Source organism: Chiloscyllium punctatum, chromosome 29, assembly GCF_047496795.1.
Source record: "Chiloscyllium punctatum isolate Juve2018m chromosome 29, sChiPun1.3, whole genome shotgun sequence".
Classification (NCBI taxonomy): Eukaryota; Metazoa; Chordata; class Chondrichthyes; order Orectolobiformes; family Hemiscylliidae; genus Chiloscyllium; species Chiloscyllium punctatum.
This window is the reverse complement of record NC_092767.1, coordinates 38,278,361-38,298,425: the sequence shown is the minus strand read 5'-3', so window position 1 is coordinate 38,298,425 and position 20,065 is coordinate 38,278,361. Positions and strand designations below refer to the sequence as shown.

At 45.2% G+C, this 20,065-nt stretch overlaps 1 non-coding gene across 1 annotated transcript; it reads right to left on the bottom strand.

Moving 5' to 3' along the window:
• Positions 1-810: 810 nt before the first annotated feature.
• On the bottom strand, positions 811-892 carry trnas-uga (transfer RNA serine (anticodon UGA)). Its single transcript has one exon. It is a non-coding gene; the product is annotated as a tRNA-Ser (tRNA).
• Positions 893-20,065: the final 19,173 nt, after the last annotated feature.

Genomic DNA, 20,065 nt, shown 5'->3' with positions numbered 1-20,065 from the left:
GGTTTTTTCATTAAATTGAGAGTCTGCTAAATGAGCAATTCAGACAGCCAAGATGAATAATTGGCACTTGGTTCTTCAAGCTGAGCTGTCCACAACAACTGCTCCAACGGAGGTCGTGGATAAGATCCCCATCGATTATTTTGGTCAATTTTAGTCTCAGCAACAACCTATTGTTCTGAACAATGCTACACCACAAACAGAGGGCTAAGTCTGATTTTCATCGTTAATTTTCAATTTCAGTTCTTAATGCACAGTTTCTTACGAATGTGGACAGCAGAAGACTGTTAACATTCCATTTCTCATATTTCCAGAAAATTCTACTCCGCTGATATCGCCTTGCCTTATCACAAATCAAGCCAGGAACCTGGACCAGGCGAGTTCCTTTCCACACATGGAGTTGTTTTTTTCTAATTCATTGACTGCTAATATAATAGATAATTGGCCTTGAGAGTCAGCTGTAAATTAGGTTGAACTTTCTCAGCTTGACTTTCAACTGATCCTAAAAAAAACTCATCACATGCAGGTAAATGTATTGCATTGCTTCTTGTTTTGCTTAATTTCACCCCCCCCCCCCCCCACCGCCCGCCTCCCAAACATCCAAATTTCACGATAGTTCGACAAATGTTTGGAAACTGATTCGTGTTGGAAGTTGATGGCTTTTTGTGTCTCGACATATAATTTATTCAATTAGACATCTTGAAATTACTTCTGATTCTTCACAGTTAAAAATTTACTTTCGATTGAATGCAAAGCTCAAGCTCCACAAAATCCAAATTCTGCAAAGAAATTAATGACTTTTAAAAGAGACAACGCTGTGAGCAGGATTCGAACCTGCGCAGGGAAACCCCATTGGATTTCAAATCCAACGCCTTAACCTCTCGGCCATCACAGCTGCATCCTCACTACGAATTTTCATAGTAAACGAACTGAATTCATGAAATACGTAATTTGTTTGAAGAACAAATTGAGAAGACACAAAGATTTCGCCGAATCCTTTGCAGAGACCCAGACGAACGTTACCTTAGCAGATTGACAGGCTTTCACCGAAAACTAGATCCTGACACAGCTGAAGTTGTGGGAATGATTCTTCATTGAATTATAGAGTCACGGATGTACACCACACGAAGAGAGGATTATTGTCTCACTGCGTCCGATCGATTTTGACTCAATTGCTCGTCATCTGGTGCCAAAGTAGATATGCTGTTGTGTTTTAATATTCATCGAAATATGGTATTAGAAATATTGATGCTAAGTCCATAAACACTAGCTACATTCGTTAAAAAAAAATCGGAATTAGAAAGAATGCAGAACCAATTTACAGAAAGGGATCCAGCAACTAATCCGTAAGTTCTGACATCAGGTAATGAACTTGTGAGCACAAGAGAGGAAGATTGACCGAAGATTTGGAACTTGAAATCGTCTTGACGGAATTATTTGCAAAGTTTTTGCGATTGTTCTAGAGTCATCAAGTCCTTGAACAATACAACATGGAAAGTGGCCCTTCTTTCCAACTTGGCCATGGTGGACAGTTATCCTAAATTAATAGGTCCCATTTGCCAACATTTGGCCCACAACCCTCTAAACCTTGTTACTCATATATCCATCCAGATGCCATTAAATGTTACAGTTTTACCAGTCTCCAACAATTTCTCTGGCAGCTCATTCTGGACACGACTGAAAAAGTTGCCCCTGACGTCCCTTTTAAATCCTTACCAACTAATTTTAAAACAATGTTTTCTAAATTTTGACTTCCTCACCAGGAAAACACCTTGGTGAGTCAACCTATCCATGTCCCTCATGATTTAATAAATAGCAACGATTTGACTTTATCACACTTGTCAGGAGGGAAATGTGTGGAGATTATTATCGAAGGTTTGAAGTAGAAAGTCTGATGTACAGATTTTTGGAATTGCATCTTGGAGAACTGTTTAATAAGTCAATGAAGTCTAGTAGCAGTTGTAGAAGTCTGTTGTGAAAGCTGCAGAAGGATTTTAGAGCAGGAGAACAAAGCATTATTTCCAATATATTGTGGCTCAGTTCGACCGCACTTGGACTACAGTATGAGGAATTATAATCCTCAATTTAGGAAAGATACTAATGCCATATGAGCAATACCACGAATGGCGATTAGCCTTGATATCATGGATGAACATTAGTCCTGTGAATTGAAATTGGGCAAATCCGGTCTTTTTTAACAGTTTCAAAACAAGAGAGGTAATCTCATTTAGAGTTGCAAAATATTTGAAGAGATAAACCGGGTGGTGCAATTAAATTTTGTTCCCTCATTGGTGAATCGAGAAGCAGGAGAGGACAATTTTAAAATGAAGCATTGTGAATTTTGACCAGGATGAGAACTATTGGTTTTTGTCTTAGCCTTGAGAAGTCTCGCTATTCAGCACCACAGTGAGCCTTGGATATTTGGTCTTTGAATGCATCACTATCAGCCTGACCCGCCGACACTTCCTGCATCACTATAGATCTGACCCCTCACACTTACCACCTTAATATCAGTGTGAACCCCTCAAACTTACTGCATCACTATCCATCTGGCGTCCTCACATTTACTGCGCCACTTTCACTACGAGACCCTAATTTTGACTGTGTCACTATCAGCCTGACTGCCAAACACTTACTTTGTCACTATCAGTCACGCCCTTAAACTTCCTATGTTACTATTACCCTGACTCCTGACACTTACTGTGTCACTATCAGCCTGACTCCATCACACTTATTATGTAAGTACCAGACTGACGTCTCACACTTACCATGTCACTACAACACTGCTTCCTCAAACTTACTATGTCACTATCACCTTGACCCTCTCACATTTACTGCGCCACAATCACACTGACCACCTCACACCTACTGCTTCACTATGAGCTTCAACACTCACACTGACAGCGTCACTAACAGCCTGACTGCGTTGGTCTCTCTCTGATCCCCTCAGAATTACTGCATCACAATCATTCTGACCCCCTCATACTTAATGCATCACTATCCCTCTGGCACCCTCATACTTCGTGCATCACTCACACCCTGACACATGCGCACCTACTGCATCCCTATCAGCCAAACCCCACTCACTAACAGCGTCACTCTCTCTCTAACCTGCTCACACTTAATGCATCACCATCACCTTGACATTCTCTCACTTAGTGCATCAATATCAGCCTGACCCCCTCACGCTTACTGCATCACTACCAGCCTGATCCCTTCAAATGTACTGTGTCACTATCAGACTGACCCACTCATACTTACAGCATCACTATCACCTTGACCCCGCAAACTTAGTGCGAACATATCACAGTAAACCTTTCACTCTCCTTGCGTCACATTCAGCCAGACCTTGCACACGATCACTCTGATCTCCTCATTCTTGCTGCATCACTATAACTCTATCCCACTCACGCCGTGTGTGTCACTATCACCCTGACAACTCATGCTCACTGCACCACTATTATCCTGACTCCAATATCATTATCAGCCTGACCTCTTACACTTACTGTGTCACTCTCAACCTGCCCCCCACATTTCCTGTGTCACTCTCAAACTGACACCCTCAAAGTGTCTGCGTCACTGTCAACCCGAACACGTCACACTTACTGCATGGGTGTCTACCTGAAACCTCACGCTTATTGCATCACTATCATCCTGAGCGGCTCACACTTACTGCGTCAGGAGCACACCAACACTCTTACCATTACTGCGTCACTATTGGCCTGACACCTCACACGTACTGCATCACTATTAGCCTGACCCGCTCACACGTTTTGCGTCACCACTACCCTGACCCCCCTCACAATTGCTGTGTCGCTATTAGCCTAAGCCCCTCACTATCATGCTGATCAAGCTCATAATTACAGCATCACTATCAACCTGAACCCCGAACACTTTTTCTGTCATTATCACCCTGACCCTCTCACATGTAATGCGTCACTGTCACACTGAGACACTCACATTTTCTGCGTCGTTATCAGCCGGACCCGCCGGCACACAGCGTCACTATCAACCTAACCCCTCACACTTGCATGCCTCAATATCAGCGTGAACCCCTCACACTCACTGCATCACTGTCCATCTGCCATCCTCACACTTACTGCACCAGTTTCACCTTGACATCCTCATTTTTACTGCGTCAGTATCAGCCTGACAGCCACACACATATTGCATCACTATCAGTGACGCCCTCGCACTTCCTATGTTAATATCACCCTCACTTCTAAAACCTACTGCGTCACTATCAGCCTGACTCCATTACACTTTTTGTGTCAGTACCAGACTGACGCCTCACGCTTACCATGTTACTAAAACTCTGCCCCATCACACTGACTGTGTCACTATCAGCCTGACCCCTCAGATGTATTGCGTCAATATCACCCTGACCCACTCACACTTTTTGTATCAGTTTCAGTCTGACGCCTCGCACTTACTGTATAAATAAAACTCTCCCCCCTCACAATGACTGTGTCATTCTCAGCCTGACCCCTTCATACTTACTGTGTCAATATCAGTCTGACCCCTCAGACTTACTGTGTCACACTCACTCTGATCCTCTCTCATTTACTTCGTCACTCTCACCCTGACCTCCTCACATTTATTGCGTCACTATCACCCTGACCCACTCACACAGTCTTTGCCATTTTATTGCGTCCCCATCAGCCTAACCGCCACACACTTATTGCGTCCCTTTCAATCACACCATCACGCTTCACATGTTACTATCACCCTGAATCCTTACACTTATTGTGTCATTATAAGGCTGACCCCTCACACTTACTGTGTCACTATCCGCCTGACTCCATCACATTTATTGTGTCAGTATCAGACTGACGCCTCACACTTATCTTGTCACTAAAACACTGCCCGGTCACATTGACTGTGTCACTATCAGCCTGACCACCTCACACTTACTGCAACCCTATCGCAATGCCCCTCTCTCACTTACGACATCATTTACACCCTGACAAACCCACACTTGCTGTGGCACTATCACACTGAGGGCCGTACACTTAGTGTCACTGTCATCCTGATCCCTTACACTTACTGCGTCACTATCACACTGGTATCTCACACCCACTGTGTCACTATCATCCTGAGCCACTTACACCTATTGCGTCACTATCACTTTGACCCCAACACACTAACTGCATCAATATCAGCCTGACCATTTCACACATACTGTGCCAGTACCAGGCTAACTCCCTCACAGAAACTGCGTCACTATCAGGCTGACCCACTCATGCTCACTGCGTCACTATCACCCTGACTCCCCACTCTTACTGCGTCAAGAGCATTGTGCCCCCATACACTTACAGCGTAACTATCATCCTGACAACGTCACACTTACTGCGTCAAGATCAGCCTGATGCCCTCAAACTTAATGCGTTACTATCAGCTTCAACACTCACATTTACGGCGTCACTTCGAGCACAACTCCTGCACACTTACTACATCCCTAACTGCCTTACCCCCTCGCATTTACTTCATCAATATCAGCCTGAGACACTCACACTTACAGCTTTACTACAACTGGCCCTATGAGTGCATCTACATCACTGTCACCCTGACCCCTTGCCCATACTGCGTCACTATAAGCCTGGCCCCTCAAATGTTCTGCGTCACTATCACACTGACATCTCACACTCCCTGCGTCAGTATCACCCTGACCCCTCACAATTACTGCATCACTACAACCTGACCTCCTGAAAGCATCTGCGTCACTGTTACCCTGACCCCATCACATTGCCATGTCACCATCACAATAACAGTCTGCTTCACTGTCATCCTGACACCTCACACTCACTGGACCACCACCATCCTCCCCCTCATAGTGACCTGTCACTATCATCCAGAGCCGCTCACACTTATTGCGTTCCTATCACTCTGCTCCCAACACACTTACTGCGTCACTATCAGCCTGACACTCGCACACTTCCCGCATCACTATCAGCCTGACCCATCACAATTTCACCGTGTCTATCAGTCTGACTCCTCACATTTCCTGGATCTCTATCACCTTGTCACTTAACACTTACTGGCCAGTATTAACCTGACGTCCTCAACATACTGCATCAATATCAGCCTGAACACTCACACTTACTCTGTCAGAATCACGCTGACCCCCTCACACTCACTGCATCACTATCACCCTGTTCCCTCTCACTTCCTGCATTAGGATCACTCTGACTTACTGACACTTACTGCATCACTATCAGCCTGAACCCTCACACATACTGTGACACTATCAGCCTGACCCCACCACACTTGCTGCATCTCTATCAGCCTGACCCCCTCACACTTACTGCTTCACTATCAGACTGACCCCTCACACTTACTGAATCACTAACAGCCTGACACCTCACACTCACTGCATCACTATTCCCCGAACACCTCACTTTTATTGGCCACTATCTGCCTGACGCTCTCAACTGACTGTGTCACTACCAGCCTGAACGCACACACTTACTCCCTCACTATCACCCTGACTGTCTCACACTCACTGCGTCAGACTCTGCCTGACCCCATCACACTTACTACGTCACTTTCACCCTCCCATTTTATGTGTCAGGATCAGCCTGACACAGTAACACTTACTGCATCACTATCAGCCTGATCTCCTTCCAATTACTGCGTACACTATCAGCCTGACCACTCACTCTTACTGCGTCACTGTCACACTGACCCCTCACACGAAGTGCTTCACTATCACCCTGACCACCTCACACTTACTGCGTCACTACTGGTCTGATCCCTCAGACTTACTGCATCACCATCACTCTGACCCCCTTCACTGCGTAACTATCGGCCTGATCCACTCACACAGTCTGCATCACTACCACACTGACACCTCACCCTCATTGTGTCACTATCATGGTCACTCCATCAGTCACTGTCAGCCTGATCCCCTGAAATGGAAAAGTATCATTTTTTGTGAAATCTGTGAAAGCATGGTTGAAACAAAGAAGTATGGACCTAACTTTGCAAAAAGACAGTAAAAATGTAAAGTTCAACCTAATTTACAGCTGACTGTCAATGCCAATAATCTATAATATCAGCAGTCAATGAATTAGAAAAAAACAACTCCATGCGTGGAAAGGAACTCGACTTATCCAGGTTCCTGGTTTGAGGTGTGATAAGGCAAGGCGATATATAGTATAAAGGGAATATGTGAAAACCGTTAGGCTCCATTTTATGAGGCGTCTTGCAAATGTGTCGGGTCCATTCTGCAAATTTCAAAAATAAACTTTTTCTTTGCTCTTGGTAGCATTTGCGTCGAGTCGATTGAAATTCCACGGCAGTAAACTCGGGGGCTCTTCTGGGTTCCTGCGACTGGGTAAGATTTTGAAGATTCCCAGGAGGTGTACGTGCCACTGCCTTGAAGGTCTTTCACTTCATCTCGAGCGCTGAATTGGCCCCTTTGAGTGAGAGGAGTGGGGATAAGTGGATCACCCCAAAGTCGCGTTCCGAATCAAATCGGGTCAGGGTCAGAGTTGTGGCTGAAGTAATCTGACATAGAGACTTGTTCGAAGAGAATATACGAACCAGGAAGAGGGACCAGTGAACTCTCGCACGGTATTCGAGTAAAACTCAAGGGAAAGGATTGCCGTCTCTAGAGAGTTTAAGTGACAGCAAGATGAACAGTGGTTTGAGACTTGGAGTCACCATGGGCAGCGTTGGAGTCGCCAAAGCTGTACCAGTTACCTGGGTTCTTGGTTTGTGAAAACCAAGGCAATGAGGCAGTCATGCCCAATGAGAAGGGACCTCCGGGAGGTAAAAGCAAGTTATATTGGCAAAGAGAAGATTATGGTATCCTGAGAGAGAGAGAGATAGGCAGATAGACAGTTAGAGAGACAGACAGAGAGAATGAACACTTTTCCAATATCCATGAAAATCGGCTCCAGCAAGAGCGAACAAAAAGAGGGTCGACAGACAACTCGGAATGGTCAAGAAAAAATACAATATATGCTAAATAATTATGGCCCAGTTTCTGTATAGCAGTTAAAAATGTAAATCAAGGAATGTGTATTTCTGGAGGAAGGAAGTTTTAGTAATATTCAGTTGCAAATGCTGAGGACACCATTGGAGGAGAGAAAGAGGAAGCGGAAGCAACAGAGACAGGCCACTATAAATGCAGGAGGAAACAGCACTGAAGCGCTTCACAGGAGGCTCCCAAGCCCTGAGGATGTCACCTAGACAGGGGACGAAACGTTTGCAAGACAAATTCCCAGCTCGGCGAACAGAACCACAACAACGAGCACCCGAGCTACAAATCTTCTCCCAAACTTTGAAACCTACGGGCGAGAGACGCTAAGACAAGCTAGGAAATGGGAATCCTGTGCCAACCGCCTAAGCGCCACATACAAACAACTCCGGTTCCTGCATGAATGCCAAAAGAATCGAATCCTTCCACCATGTGTCAGATACAGACCACCAGTCAACAATCCACAAGTCCGGGACACAGCCAGACAGAACGGATTCAGGATGATCCAGGTAATGATTACAGACGCTCACAACAGACTACACAAATACAGACAATAAATTGCGCGCCAAAAATCGTTAATTTCAAAAACCACCAATCAGGAATGGACCCGGACCATAGAACAGGCCGTCATCATAGGACAGAACAGGACCACACACCGCAAAAAACCGGCATTTCAAAGAAAAAAATGGCCAAACTAACACACAAAGAAGAGGACACCACAACACACACCTGGGTTAAAAACCTCTCCCACAGACAGCTCACAGACATGGAAAGAACAATACTGGCCAAGGGACTCAACGACAACCACAGGGATGCCAAGACAGCAGACTTCCTAGCAGCACTAGAATGCACACTCAGGAACAATGCACTGACAGAAGAGACGCAACAAACTGTGAGACAAAGTATCGTACCGCTGATAACAAGAAAAAAACAAACACATAACCTCAACACCAAGGAGAGGGAAGCACTAAAATCACTAAGAAACGATAAGAACATAATTATACTACCATCAGACAAAGGCAGAATGACGGACATCCTGGACAAAGCAGAGTACATGCAAAAAGCACAACAACGACTTGCAGATACCAACACCTACCAAAAGAGGGAGTTTGACGGCACCCGACAGCTCACCAAGAGGATAAACAACACACTGAGGAATCTATAAAAAACGAACAGATAACCAGGTCTGACCTACAAAGAATGAAACCTGAAAGCAACAACACCCCCACATTCTATAGACTACCCAAAGTGCACAAACCAGACATCCCACTCAGACCCATAGTATCACTACCAGGGACACCATCACACAAACTTTCCAAAGAACTACAGCAGAAACTGAAACACCTGATCAGCGGATCCAGACAATCTATACAATCGACACAGGAATTCTTGGACATCATTAGAAATATACACATAGACAAGGAAGAAACTATGGTCTCATTCGATGTAACGGCACTGTTCACCTCTATCGACAAAACACTAGCCAAAGAAACAATAGCCAACCCGCTGGACAGACATAACAGACAACAGGACGTTGAACATATCAACAAAGACGGCATACTTAAACTACTGGACTTGTGCCTCACAACACACTTCATATTCAATAACCAAATATACGAACAAATCAACGGCACACCCATGGGCTCACCGATCTCTGGACTCATAGCAGAAGCAGTAATGCAAAGGTTAGAACAAACAGTCTTACCACAACTTCAACCCAAACTCTGGGTCAGACACGCGGATGACACCTTTGTAACAATTAAAAACACAGAAATAGAGAAAACACACCAGATCATCAACGCCACACTCACAGGAATCTGATTCACTGGAGAGGAAGAAAAGGACAACCAACTCCCATTCCTAGACGTGATGGTACAGAGAACACCGAACGGAGATTTCACCACAAAGGTTTACAAAAAGCCACACACACAGACCAAGTCCTGAACTATGAAAGCAACCACCCCAACACACACAAACGAAGTTGCCTCAGGACACTATTCAAAAGGGCCACAACACACTGCAGCACACCAGAGCTACAAAAAGAGGAAGTGGAACACCTATACAAGGTATTCGCCAAAAACGGATACCGTCGCAATTTCATCAACAGATGCCTAAGGGAGAGACAACGGAACGAGGACATGCCGCAACCCAAAGGACTAGCCACACTACCATACATCAGGAGCATTTCTGAACTGACAGCCAGACTACTGCGACCACTAGGACTCATAACAGCACACAAACCAACAGCCACGCTCAGACAACAACTCACCAGAACAAGGGACCCGATACCCAACTTGAGCAAATCTAATGTAGTGTACAAAATCCCATGCAAGGACTGCAGAAAACACTACATCGGACAAACAGGAAGACAGTTAACGATCCGTATACACGAACACCAACGAGCCACGAAACGACACAATCAGCTATCCTTAGTAGCCACACACACAGACGACAAGCAACATGAATTCGCCTGGGACAACACTACCATTATAGGGCAAGCCAAACAGAGAACAGCCAGGGAATTCCTAGAGGCATGGCACTCATCCACAGACTCTATCAACAAACACATCGACCTGGATCCAATATAACGGCCACTCCAGCGAACAGCTCGAACTGACAACCGGACGCGGCAGAGTCAGGCCACTATAAATGCCAGAGGAAACAGCACAGAAGCGCTTCACAGGAGGCTCCCAAGCACTGAGAATGTCACCTAGACAGGGGACGAAACGTTTGCAAGACAAATTCCCAGCTCGGCGAACAGAACCACAACTACCTCTGTGTTATGTGTGGAAGGTACACCAGTTACCTTTTTGGTAGATACATGGCCAGCATATTCACTCCTCAAATCAAGACAGTTCAGAGAGTTGACGCCAATAAAGATGAGTGGAATGTTCCTGAACTCAATTGAGGCATCAGGCATCGTGATATGAGAGAGTTTTACCGCACCCATATTGTGTGAAATCAGTAATGTGTATCCATTCTAATTCTCAATTTTGTTAGTGGAATTCTGTTCTTTACATTTGATGGCTTAGAATCTCATGGTGAGACTTGGGTTGTATTTGCTCAGTACTCAGACGGGCTTGCAGGTAATTCAAAGGGAAGATTCATAAGTGTAAACTGTAAAATACAACCCACCACCCCTGGTGTATGTCTATGAGTGGCTATTAAGCCAGAGAGCAATGAGTTCAGTGAGCAATTCACTCGCCCTGGAAGCAGGTAAACATGTTAATCCTATTAACACCGCTTTTTCTTGCGGGAATATGCTGCACTGCACAGCACATATACACCACGATATCCCTGAGGAACCATAAGAGAAGTATTGGTTTAGGAGATTGGTTAAACCAAGTCAGTTGTTATTGTGCGAATTTTATTGAAGGGATGGCAGATGTGCAGTCAGTGTGAACTTATGTAAAGTACCTGCGATGGCAAGTAAGCTCTATATTTTTGATGTGGAAGGCTATGCTCCTCGCGTGTCACTGGCGAAGGTGTCCAGTGACTGGTGGCAGGATTTGGGGCCATGGGGACTAAAGGCATAAAGAACGAAATGTTGGGTGTTCTGGTACGATGTGGGTATGTGGTTCAATGCAGATGTGTCGACATATAGGAAGAAATTAATTTGTCTAACTCAGGCAATAGAACAGTCGTGGTAACCCCCTCAAGCCCTGAAGAGCCTAGAAGGCTGGCCTGGCGTTTCCCTCAGATAAACCTCTCAGACCCAAGATTAATAACGTTCCCTACTGAATTATGGGTAAAAGGCAAACATGATGTTCTGAACCAATACGAGAAACCACGAAGTCGGAGTATCGTCCTTGCAGAGCACAATACCCGTTAAAACCCGAGGCCATGGACGTAGTTACTCCAGTCTTTCAGTCCTTCCCAAAGGCTAGAGAGATAATCCCCTGTATAAACTCACCGGTGAGAACTCCCATTTTTCTGATCAAAAAGGCAAAAATTCCAAGTGAACCGGAGGAATGGAGGTTTGTTCAAGACCTGCAGGCAGTCAATAACAGTGTTGTCCCGCGTGCATCAAATGTTCCCAAACCCTATGCTGTATTAGCTCAATTTCCACCGGACAGTAAATGGTTCCCTGCTGTGGATTTCGCAAATACATTCTTTAGTGGAATGGTGCATCCAGATAGTCAATTCTGGTTCACTTTTTCATTCAAAGGGAAATCTTATGAGTTCACACGACTTTGTCAATGTTACTGTGAGTCACCCACCATATATAATGAGGCTCTATGCAGGAATCTGGAGACTTTTGTTTTAACCCCTGGGTCTGCACTTCTGCAATCTGTAGACGATTGCCTAATAGTAGCACCGACAGAGGAACAATTTGAGAAGGATTCCCTTGCGTTGCACGAGGGAAGGAGACAAAGCCAGTCTCGCAAATCTTAAATTTATGCAACAACAGGTGAAGTTCTTCAGTCACTTAATATCTGAACAAGGGAAGACCAAGGGAAGGTCAAGTCAGAGTGCAAGTAAGTCAGCAAATTCCAAGGCCTCACATGAGCAAACAATTGCTATCCTTTTTGGGCATACGCTCCTACTGAAGAACGTTTATCCCACATTACACAAATCTTGAGGCGCCCTGAAGTGACATGGCCCATGGAAAAGGGTAGCAGGACCAAGGTCCGTTGCAATGGATCACAGCGGCCGAGTTGAATTGAAAAAGACGTTTCAAAGTAGACCTACACTGGGGATTCCGAATCCAAACAAGCCTTCTGTCAAAGGGTAGATGAAAAACATGGCTGCATGACATCTGTGTTGTTGCAGGATCATGGGGGAAAATTCAGGCTGGCAACTTATTTTTCGGCTAAGCCCGACCTCGTAGCGGCAGGATTGCGTAAATGCCTGCGAGCTGTGGTTGCTATATAATCGGCTATGGCGACTTAACCAAACTGATCGCACATGCAGTATCCTTACTGCTTGCCGAGCAAAAGACAGCACATACGTCGGCAGCACGTATACATTCAGATACAATACTGTGTTCTTGGAGAAGCCTAACATTGTAATAAAACGATGTAACGTCCTTCATGCTGCTAGGCCTCTCACTAGAGAAGGAGACGGAGACCCACATGATTGTATCGCTGTAATTAATGAAATGTGCTGCCTTGACAAGACTTGCAGAATTCACCACTTCAGAATCCAAATATGGCGTTTTTTTTTGTGGACTGGTCAGCATTCAGGAGCAAGGAGACAGGCCAGAATTTTATTCGGTATGCTGTAGTAACTACCCATGAGGTATTCAAAGCAGGATCACTCCCTCCACAACTGTCATGTAAATTGGCTAAGGGAAAGACAGCGAATATTTAACCGAGAGCAGATACACATTCGGAGTCCCACATGATGTTGGAATCCTGTGGAAAAATAGGGACTCCTTGACCTTCACCGGAAATCCCACCACACACCGTGATCAGATTTCTGACCTCTTGGAAGCGGTCCTAATGCCTAAATTAATCGCTGTGTTTACATATGATGCCCACACGAAAAATAACGATTCCGTTTCTCAGGGAAATGCAAGGGCAGACTCAGCGGCAAGGACGGCAGCCCAGCAGCCGATAAATGATCAGTTTGACATGGGAATGACAAAAATCCTTACCCCAACATCAGACGGACGGGAGTCACAGTCGAAGTCCAGGCTTGAAGACACGTTTGAGTGGGAAAAAAGCAGAGTGCAGTTTGAGGTAAGGGGTATGGTGTGGCCCCAATGTTAAACCTTTTCTAACACGATCATTTATTCCATTCTATGCTAAACTGACACACGGTAAGGAACATGTGTCAAAAGAGTCTGCCAGACCCGCCCCACACAGATACACGCACGAATACAGACACATAGAGGCACTCGCTATACATTGACAATAACACAGACATGGAGAATGTGTTAGTATTTCTCTCACTCCATGGTAACCTTGTCAATATTTCAGTTGTTCTGTCTGGTGTGTGTCAGTATTTCCATGCGGAGTGTGATTGTAGGACAATTTCAATGTTTGCAGATATCAAACCAGGAAGAATTGTAAAGTTCGTTGAGGATGGTGTGGAACTCCAACAGGAAAGTTATATTTTGGTGTAGTGTTCAGGTGTATGGCAGATGCCGATCAAAGCAGAACAGTGTGAGGTGATGCTCTTTGGTAGGAAGACAATATTAAACAAGCTGTACCGTTATAAAGCAGGTGCCAGAGCAGAGGGTGCTGGATGTATATGAGCACAGATTATTGAATGTGTCAGGACAAGTAGGAGTAGCAGTAAATGTCACAGATTAGTTTCAGTATCTGAGCTGTTTACAGGAGGAGGGAGTCACCTTGCTCTCTTTCTGGGAGGTGGTGGAGATGGTGTGTTTTGAGCCCACACTCCTGCCCACGATGACCGTGGGGATTCCATTTGTACCAGCTCAACACAAAAGGGAGATGGCATCAGGGCCACGGTTTCTAAGTTGTGTTGGGGGGAAACGGAACTGACAGTGGGTTTAAAGTGAGAATTTCCCTTCACTGAACATTGCTCCTTACTTGGTTGATGGGAGGTGGATGGCTCAGAATCGCCTCACGCGGCATCCCAGTCCTCTCCGGCTCGTACCAGGGTACCTCCCACATGGCAGGTGAAAGGGCGTGCTGGGGAATGGATGTCAGGCACTCCACCACCCTACTTGGTCATTTCTGTCCTATTCCAGGCTGTTTCTCCTGCAATGGAGCAGGGGAGGGACTGAGGGTAAGAGTGGGTGGCTCTGCTGTAAGTGCTGGTGTAGGTGGGGGGAGATATGGTGAGGTGCCTGGAGGGAGTCAGTCCACAGTGCTGTATTCATGCAGTGTTATTAGTGTTGGGGGGATTGTGGGAGGAGAGAGAGGGGACGAGAGAGAGGCGGGGGAAGGTACTGCATGCAGCAGTGAGAGTCGTGAAGCATGGGCCTTGTTCGGGGGTCACTGCTGCAACAGATATAGTGAGTGTGAGGGATCAGGGAGAATACGGTGACCCTTATCCTGACAGAGCAGGGAAGGTTTTTGATGCTTGTCCTGTATTGCTGGACATTTCTTCAGACCGCAGATACTGCACTGAGCCGGGTGGTGAGCTCAAACCATGCTCGGTGGGTCTGGTGGCGTGGCCTCCTTTGGGAAGGGAATGGTTCCCTGCTGTACTAGCCCATCCACCAGCTCCTCCGTGCCCCTGTCGACAAACCGTGCTGTAATTGTCCCTTATCTGCCATGCTCGGGGTAAACTGTGCAGGGCAGTTCCAAACGGGGAAAGCTCAACCGTGTGCACATTGGGCTTTTAAAAATGGCACCAGTGCCAGGGATAACGGAATATCCAGGGGTATCCGGGCGATGGTGAGTACCTCCAGCCATGATGGGTGGGATAATCGGGCTGGTATTGAATTAAAGGGACAACATGGGCTGGGGAGGGTAGTTAATGAGGTGAGTTCAATAAGATAGCATCAGGAAACTAGCTCGGCTTTGTGCAGTCGATCCGTCTGTCACACTCAGTGAAAATGGTGAGGAGACAAATTGTTGTTAGATTCAATCGAATGAGTCGAATGCATTTCTGACCCCACTCTCATTTACAAAGTTGCAGTTACTTATCCAATACTCTCCATCACAGAGAACGAGCTAAACATGACCTACGCTTGAGAAATAAGGCACGGCAGGTGACTGAGGTATCAGTGAGGAAGCACTTTTGGACAAATAATCCTAATTCGATTAGTTTTAAAATAGTGATGGAAAAGAATGAGCTGGGTCTAAAAGATAATGTTCTAAATTGGAGGAAGGCCAATTTTGATTATATTAGCAAGAACTTCCAAACAGGATTGGAACAGATATTCGCAGATAAAGGGCCAGCTGAGAAGCGGGAAGCCTTCAAAAATGAGATATCAAGAGCACAGAGGCACATCACTGTTTGTATTTAGGATAAGGCTGGTAGGTGGAAGGAATGCTGGAGGACTGGAGAAATTGAGGTTCTAGTCACGGATAATAGGGAAGTATATGTCAGGTAGAGAGAGCAGGCATCGAGGTTTTTTCAGTATTCATTCACGGGATGAGGGTATCACTGGTTGCACCTGCATTTATTGCCCATCACTAATTGCCCAGAGGGCAGTTAAGAGTCAAACACATTATTGTTAGGCTGGAGTCACATGTAACCAATGACAGGTGAGGGTGGCAGTTTAATTCCTTCAAGGACATCAGCGAACCAGATGGATTTTTTTCCCAAAAATCGAAAATGGATTCATCATCGTCATTAGCCTCTTAAAGTCAATGTCTAGTGAGTCTAAAGCCAGTAGGAGTATACTTAAGCGGGACATAACGAGACCATACTGGGGACATGAGATAGTTTTGGCAAATAGGGTTAAGGATAATCCAAATGTACTCCACACGTACATTATGGACAAAAAGAGTACCGCAGGAGAGTTTTGGGACATATAAAGATCAGCAAAGCTGCCGATGTGCGAAACCACAGGAGATGGAGGCGGCACTAAACAAGCATTTTGATTGTGCAGAAGGATATGGAAGCCAGAGAACTTTGGAAATAAACAGTGATATCGTGAAAAGTGTCTGTATTACAGAGGAGGAGATGCTGGACTTCGCAAAGCCTATAAAGGTGGAAAATCCCCAGGATCCGAGCAGTTGTACTCTGTGGGAACGAGGAAAGTGATTCTTGGGCCCCTTGCTGAGATATTTGTATTGTCAATTCTCACAGGTGAGATACTGGAAGATAGGAGATTAGCAAACTTGGTGCAATTATTAAAACTATTTAAGAAGGATGTAAAGGAAAAGCCGGTAAGCCTGACGTCAGTGGAGTGCAAGTTGTTGGTGAGGATTATGAGGCACAAGGTTTGCATGTATTTTGAATGGCAAGGACTGAAAAGGGATAGGCAACATGGCTTGAAGCATGGGGAATCGTGTCTCACTAAATTGACTGAGTTTTTTTGAAGAGGTGACTAAGAGGATTCATTGAGGCTGAGAGGTGCACATTGTCGATATGGACTTTAGTCAGACATTTGACAAATTTCCACATGGCAGACTGGTTAACAAGTTTAGTTCACATGGGATACAGGGAGAACTGGCCATGTGGATACAAATTGGCTCGAAGGTAGGATAGAGAAGGTGGTGGCGATGGGTTGATTTTTCAAAAGGACGTCTGTGTTTTACAAAGATCAGTGCTGGGTCCACTGCTTTTCAAGATTGAAATAATCCATTTGGATGTGAACATAGCAGTGATAGTTGGTAAGTTTGCAGATGACACCAAAATTGATGCTTTCGTGGACAGTAAAGAAGGATTATCTCAGAGTACAATGGGATCTTGATCAGATGGGCAGATGAGCTGATGGGCTGAGATATGGCAAATGGTGTTTAATCTAGATAAATGTGAGGTGCTGCATTTTGGAAATGCAAATCAGGGCAGGACATATACAATAATGGTAAGGTCCTGCGGGGTGTTCCTGATCAAAGAGACCATGGAATCCAGGTTCATAATTCATTGAACGTAGAATCGCAAGTAGGTAGGATAGTGAAGAAGGCATTTGGCCTGCTTGCCTTTACTGGCTAGTTCTTTGACTGTATGAATTGGGAGGTCACGTTGCTGTACACACCTACTTTGGCCACTTTTGCAGTACTGCATTCAATTCGCGTTTCCCTCCTATCAGAAAAGATTTCCAAGGATGTTGCCAGGATTTAGCTAAAGCGAGAGGGTGAGTAGGTTGGGGTTATTTTTCCTGGAGCGTGAGGGGCATGCATAGGATGAATCGCCGAGTTCTTTTCCCCAAAACGTGAGGGCATGGATTTCCAGTGAGAGGGGTAAGATTTAAAAATGACCGAAGGAGCAAGTATTTCCAACAGACGGTGGTGCATGTGTGGAATGAGCTGCCAGTGGAGATGGAGGAGGCTGTTACACTTACAACATTTCAAAGAAATTTGAATGGGTACATGAATTGGAAGGGTTTACATTGATATGGTCCAAATTTGGTAAATAGGACTCGTTTAATTTGGGATATTTGATCGGCATGGACGAGTTAGTCTGAAGGGTCTGTTTCCGTGCTGCATATATCCAAGACTCTATGACTCTGTCTGACCTCACACCAATATCCCATTAATTATTCATTCCCGGAAATACCAGTTTATGTTGTGAGATGCCATCCAAATGCCTTCACTTCAGCATTCTGAAACCTGTGAACACATCCCCCATAGCACTGTATCTAAGTCTCTCTCTCTGTCTATTTCCTAAATCCCTCCCATTTGTTGCTGTTTAAACTGTTGGTATTTAAACCCTGACATCCAATTTTAATTGTCCAGTTTTAATATGAATAACTGTCCCATATCTTCCTCTTGCTTTGAATGTTGCTCACCAGAGAGCATCAGCTTCCAACATTAAGAAGCATAGAAACAATGTTCAAAATGCATAGCTTGCATTTTCTTTGACTTAACAGTATCCTGCCCTGTGCTCGATGTTGGACAGTGGGGTTTCAGCAGTTTTCAGGCACATCTTTGTGACTTGCTCTGTGCCAATCCATTGAACACCTGTGTTAATCATTCTCTGCTGATCATGTGCTCAGTAACAGGAGGAATTCCTTCAACTGCTACTGATTCAGACCGGGCTTCCTACTTGCATTTGAGTGACATTTGACTTAATTCTACTTTTGGTACGTTCGTGGAAATGTTGGGGACGGTTTCCTGGAGACTGTAATTTAAGCTGCTGTGGGACATTTAGGAAGGCCAGAGGCTTTGGTGACCTACTCTGGATGGGTCTTGGGGGCTGCAGTTAGAGCATCTGGGTCTGCAACATGAACAACAAATGGAACAGAGGCTGCAGAGAGAGGGGCCTTTGTAAAATGGAATGAGGAAATCACAATCAGATCAGCCGTGGTCTTAGAGAAGGTTGGAGCAGGATTAAAAGGCTCGCTCATTCAACATATTCAGATATTTCTGTCAGAAACAAGAGAATTTCCCTCCTCTCCCAGTGACCCAAACTGAAAGGGAGTGAGTCACCTCCTTGTGTTCCTGCATAACAGGATCCTGGGGCCTCACTCGCCCCCTGATTCCCCTGTCCCAGTATCTAGCAGTTGAGTGACTCCCTCCTGTTCCTGTGTCCCAGTATCGAGCGGTTGAGAGACTGCCTCCAGTTCCTGTGTCCCACCCTCAAGCAGTTGAATGACTGCCTCCTTTTCCTGTGTCCATGTCTCGAACAGTTGAATGACTGCCGCCTGTTCCTGTGTCCCTGTCTCGAGCGGTTGAGTGACTGCCTCCTGTTCCTGTGTCCCAGTCTCGAACAGTTGAGTCACTGCCTCCTGTTCCTGTGTCCCAGTATCGAGCAGTTGAATGACTCCCTCCTGTTTCTGTGTCACAGTATCGAGCAGTTAATATATATCCAATAATATATCCACCCCAGCAGTGCTCCAGCAATGCTCCCACACACAGGGAAGAAAGATTAATAAGATTGAAAGATTTATAATCGATCCCTCAGCAAACCTTATCCATTGTATTCAAACTGAATAGATTCTCCCTTTCTTTATGATATATAACATGATGTACGGAATTGGTTAACTGAATCTGTTTGTTTGGTGATTGTGATTAATGTCAGTCACAGTGAATTATAATTATCCCAGTGGGGGCTGTCCATCTTTTAATCATAAATGGGCTCAGATCAATATGTCATCCCATGGTATGAGTGGGAGCAACACGGACAGCACCAACAGCGATCAGCAGCTCCAGAGAGAAGGGGAAGAGAGATCAGAATCTGAGAACATTAAAATGGAATTTTCCAACAATGGATTAGAATCTGAAAACAATAAACTGCAATGTTCCAACAATGGACAGGAGTTTATCCGGTTATGTTTCAACTCTTTCTACATATTACTGATGGCCATTATCACTGCCGATCAAATATGCACTTTACATCATTCAATTTTTTTTTAGAGCTGAAAATGTGTTGCTGGAAAAGCGCAGCAGGTCAGGCAGCAACCAAGGAACAGGAGAATCGACATTTCGGGCATAAGCCCTTCTTCAGGCTTATGCCCGGAACATCGTTTTTCCTGTTTCTTGGATCCTGCCTGACCTGCTGCGCTTTTCCATCAACGCATTTTCAGCTCTGATCTCCAGCATCTGCAGT